A 5,308-nucleotide genomic window follows, 5' to 3' on the forward strand; every position below is an offset into this window, starting at 1 on the left:
CATTTTTCTTTGCTCTGACAGTGGGAAGACCAATAACCGCATCTTTAGAAGGTTCTTCACAATCTTGTAAATTACAAGCTTTTTAAGGAACAAAATGTGGCTGTACTTATTAATTCAAAGCCTACAAAACTCTCCCAGGAAAACTTGCCTGGTGCCTGGAGAACTATGTCCACTGCCACAAGCCGATTCTACTCATAATGATCCGATATAAGTTTTCGAAAGTCGTGTATCTTTATAAGAGACTCAGCTTTCTCCCATGGAGCGGCTCGTAGTTTGAACTACCAGTAGTGTGGTGAGCAATCCAATGCTCACCCAACAGCACCTCTAGCGCTCCTTTTGCAATATTGATCTTTAAAAAATGAAAGAGAATAAAAATATCACTTTCTAGCAGGCCATAGAACTTAAGGCGGGGGAATTCACCGAAATGCATAGGTACTCTGAGTGAAAAGTAGCGAGAGAGCTTTTCGGGTTTGGTTTCCTAGCCTCAGAGGTAGCAAGTGACCGAGACTTTTTAAGAGTCCAACCCAGAAGCAGTGATACACTGATTAAGGGTAGAATTGTCATTGTGTCGATATGTGATATACCTATGAAAGGTTGAATGGGAAAAGTTGTATGACAAGTACATTTATGACCTTTTTTTTTTAAGTGAATAGATTCTGAGGCTGTTTGTTTACAATACCTCATAGGATTTTGTTTCTTTGTTTAGAGGTTTGGGGTCACGGTTACATGGGGCATCTCAATAAAGAGGCCTAATACTGTGTTTAGTGCTTCTGTTCTACCTCCTCAGTCACTCATTCTCCCTCACTGTCATCGAGCCCATGATGACTCAGGATGACCTACAGGGCAGGGTAGAACTGCCCTGGTGAGTGTCCAAGACCATCAGGATGCATGAGTGCAGAAAAACTCATCTTTCTCCTCCTGCAGAGCTCTGGGTGGTTTTGAAGTGCTAAGCATTCTGCTGACAGCCCCAAAGTGGAATCCGCTACGCCATGGGGCTCCCTTCCTTCCATAGCTTCTAGGATCTTAAAATTTTGCAAGTGGCCATCCAAGGCACAATTGTCACAGTTCACCCGGAACAACAGAGGAAGAGGGAGTGTCGGGAATAGGAGGAGTAGATATGGGATGTGTAGCTCATTAATTCCCTGAACAATTTCCCCCTTTGTCATAAAACCAGAAAACTACACGATGCCTGCTGACCATTACAGAACTTTCCCTTTTACAGGACATTTTGATCAACGATTCCAAAAGAAGAATCCGAATCAAAAGGGAGGGAACGCAGGACAGGATTTCAAATTCTCGGGGCCTCTAGACTGTCTGTAGCCTTAGAGGGTGATGAGTCCCTGAAACTGTCTCCCTGATGATCATCTTAAACCAAAGTAGTTTAACTTGTGAAAAAATATCTACCTTGAGCATTGAACTATTTTAAGAACCATTTATGTGGAATCAACTTGATGACCAAAACTTCAAAAATTAGATATGCTCTTTACTGTTTTCTGTCCCCCAAGGAGGAGGTTATTTGGGGATCCTTGTAATTGGTTCCTCCTTTCAGTAAAGTGGGTGAAGGGAGACGTCGGACAGTGTAAGACATGACAAAATAATAATAATTTATAAATTATCATGGGTTCATGGGGGAGGAGGGAGCAGGGACGAGGGGAAAAATAAGGAGCTGATACCAAGGGCTCAAGTAGAAAGCAAGTGTTTTGAGAATGATGATGGCAACAAATGTACAAATGTGCTTGACACAATGGATGGATGTATGGATTGTGATAAGAGTTGTACAAGCCCCTAATAAAATGATTATAATGAAATAATTTAAGGGGGGAAAATTTTAGATAGGCCCCTCAGGGGTACTGAGTTTGTGTCAACGAAAGAGAAACAAGTCCTGTAGAAGGAGGCTGAGGATAACAACTCTAAGAATGTAATCTATATCACAAAATCATGTATCTAAAAGCTGTTGAGTTGATGCATGTATTGTTGTGTATATTCTCAACAACAATCAAAGGAATTTCAAATCCAACCTGAAATTCCTTGCACAAACCTCCAGGAGTAAGTTAAGCATGTAGACTTACTAGAGGTAAGTTAACATACTAGGAGTAAGTTAAGCATGTAGACTTACTAGAAGTCATAATTCGACAGTCTAGATTCAAAAACAAACTACATGTGACTTAATAACCTTTCTGCACCTGCATAAAGAAGCAAACAAATCCAATACAAGAGGCTGTCTTTGTATTAAAATTTTCTTTTAGGTTATGATTGGAAGTGGACTACTGTCATGAAGGATTTGGAAAGAATTTGTAATAGAAAAAATTTAATGAATGTCCTGTTTAGTGTATCTTTCTGAGATTTTTTTTTAACCTTTCATTGTGTTTTTGTTTGTTTGTTTGTTTCCCCAAAGAAAACAAACATGCATTTAAGGTTTCAGGAGGGAAAAAGGGACTTGCATATCACATTTATCTTTTATACCATTAATAAGAAGTTCAGCATGCTAAGAAGTGTACAATATAAAACATGCTGAGTTCTAATTTTGGCACAGACTGACTTTCATGCGCTCTGCGGCCAAGATTTCCTTTCAATGAACCACACCCCCATTGTTCAGTCATTCAGAGTGACCCTTCTCTAAAAGCACGCCGTTGGCGATTCAAGCCTGGAACAAGTGGGAAAAATGCAGAAGACTTGCTATCCAGCCAAGTGTTCTGGAAGAAAATGATGTTTTTTTCATATTGACAAGGGAACATCAAAATATCATTCTCCTTGGGAGACAGGGGTACTCCTTCATGGAAATGGGAACACTTTCCTTCTTTTTGATGTTGTGTGCCACCCATGTAATAGCCAGTATGATAGCCACTCATGTACCAAGAGATTAACATGTTTCCCAGAGCATCAGCACCGTCAAAAGGATCTGGACATATGGGGGGGTGGGGCAGGGGGGAATCATTGGTGGTCCTAAAGGAAATGGAGGCAGCCAGCAGGATAGGAGAGGTGGAGGTGGAGGGGGTGGTCCATTGATCTTGAAACTTGGCTTTCTTGGACCAGGCACTGGGGCGTGGGGGTGGAGTGGAGGTAGAAAGGAGCCCCGGTGTCCCTGTAGACTTGCTCTGTGGTTTGTTTCCAAGCACCTGGAGGAGCTCTCCCTTTCATCTGTGGGCGTTGGGCTTCATTTTCATTCCCTTGAGCATTATGGTGTCCTCCAAGATTGGGAAAAGTAGATCAGACAGATGTTGCTTCTGTTTCCACATCCGGTGTAAACCACAAGTTTCTCTCTTAGGACCCGTTGAAGCGATGGGAGCTGGGTCAGTGCAGCGGACCGCATGGCAGGACATTGATCCCCAACTTCCCACTGCTTGAGCGAAATCGTGATGTCCTTTCTGGCTCTTCCTCTTAGGAGGCTTTCTTTTAGACATGAGTTTGGGTTTGCCAGTAGCTTCACTAATGTCTCCATTCTTTAGAGCATGCTTAAAGGGAGCTTCAGCTTTATCATAGGCTTTGATTAGTGCTGTGTCATCCCAATTGTCAGTCATTGCTCTGGCCTGTTCCACAAGGGGACTGCACCACATCTTCCAACTCTAGGACGCGTCCGCTGCCACCCACTGCCCTGGGCAGTACACTGGGAACCACTCGGTGTGAGGCTCGTCTCCTGTCCCTTTCACCGTTTTTGAGCTATTTTATAACTAAGCAGAGAAACTGATAAGAATGCAAATTAGCTTAGCCCATAGAAATTTGGATGAATTATGCCCAATTATATGCAACTAATAACTGAACCATGGTGCATCCATTTGTAAAAGCATTTCAACATTGCTAACATATTCATGTGTTACTTTAAATTCTGCTTTGAACCAGTTATGACTGATTATTGATTTTCTCATTAATTCATGTGCTAATTAAAACTTTGGCTTTTTAAAATTTTTAGTTCCAGTCCTCCTTTCTTCTCCCTTCGACCGGGCTCCATCTACTGCAGGCCTGTTCAGCATAGTCAGTGCCACTAGCTGGGCACAACCTGATTCTTCTGGTCTCAGGGTAGATGAGGCCATGGCGCAGGTCCATTAGTAGTCCTGAATAGTTTGTTCTTCAGAGCTTTGGTTTCCCTCTTTCTCTTTTGCTTTAGGTCAGTATAGACCAAGATTTCTATCTTAGACAGCCACTTGCAAGCTCGTAGAATCCTAGACGCTACTAGGCTGTAGGACTGAAGTTGTTTAATGTCAATTGACTGAGTTGTCCCACAAGACTATGGTTCTAAAACCATATCAGCGGGTGCCCACCTTCCTGACACAACCACTGGAGACAAACGTGTGCATAAGCAAATGTGGTGAAGAAAGCTAATGGTGCCTGTCTATCAAAAGATATAGTGTCTGCGTATTAAAGGCTTGAAGATAAACAAGTGGCCATCTAGCTGAGAAGCATCCAAGCCCACATGGAAGAAGCAAACAAGCCTGTCTGACCACAAGGTGCAGAAGGTACCAGTTATCAGACATCAAAGAGCTAAAAAACCATATCAGTGGGTTCCCACCTCCCTGATATGATCAATGAAGACAAACATGTGCACAGGCAAATGTGGTGAAGAAAGCTGATGGTGCCCAGCTATCAAAAGATATAGCATCTGGGGTCTTAAAGGCTCGGAGATAAACAAGTGGCCATATAGCTCAGAAGCAACAAAGCCCACATGGAAGAAACACACCAGCCTGTGTGACCACGAGCTGTCGAAGGGATCAGGTATCAAGCATCGAGGAACAAAAAATCATATCATTGAATATGTGGATGAGTGCAGAGTGGAGACTCAAAGTCCAATGGTAGCCAACCGGACACCCCTTGCTGAAGGGTTGTGGGGAGGAGATGAATCAGGCAGGGTGCAGAGTAGCAATGATGAAACATATAACTTTCCTCTAGTTCTTAAATACTACCCCCCCCCCCCCCAGTAACATGATCCAAATTCTACCTTGCAAATCTGGCTAGACCAGAGGATGCACACTGGTACAGATAGCAACTGGAAACACAGGGAATCCAGGACAGATGACCCCTCCAGGACCAGTGATGAGAGTGGCGATGCCTGGAGGGTGGAGAGAATGTAGGGTAGAAAGGGGGAACTGATTGCAGGAATCTACTTATAGCCTCCTCCCTGGGGGAGGGACAGCAAAGAAGAGGGCGGGGGAGACGTCAGACAGTGTAATATATGACAAAATAATAATTTATGAATGATGAAGGTTTCATGAGGGAGGGAAGGGAGGGGGAAATGAGTAGCAGATATTAAGGACTCAAGTAGAAGGCAAATGTTGAGAATGATGGTAACAAATGTACATATATTCTTGACACAATG

At 43.0% G+C, this 5,308-nt stretch overlaps 1 pseudogene; it reads right to left on the reverse strand.

Moving 5' to 3' along the window:
* Positions 1-2,638: 2,638 nt before the first annotated feature.
* On the reverse strand, positions 2,639-4,041 carry LOC142455467 (survival of motor neuron protein-like; annotated as a pseudogene).
* Between the last annotated feature and the right edge of the window lie 1,267 nt (positions 4,042-5,308).

Source organism: Tenrec ecaudatus, chromosome 8, assembly GCF_050624435.1.
Source record: "Tenrec ecaudatus isolate mTenEca1 chromosome 8, mTenEca1.hap1, whole genome shotgun sequence".
Taxonomy (NCBI): domain Eukaryota; kingdom Metazoa; phylum Chordata; class Mammalia; order Afrosoricida; family Tenrecidae; genus Tenrec; species Tenrec ecaudatus.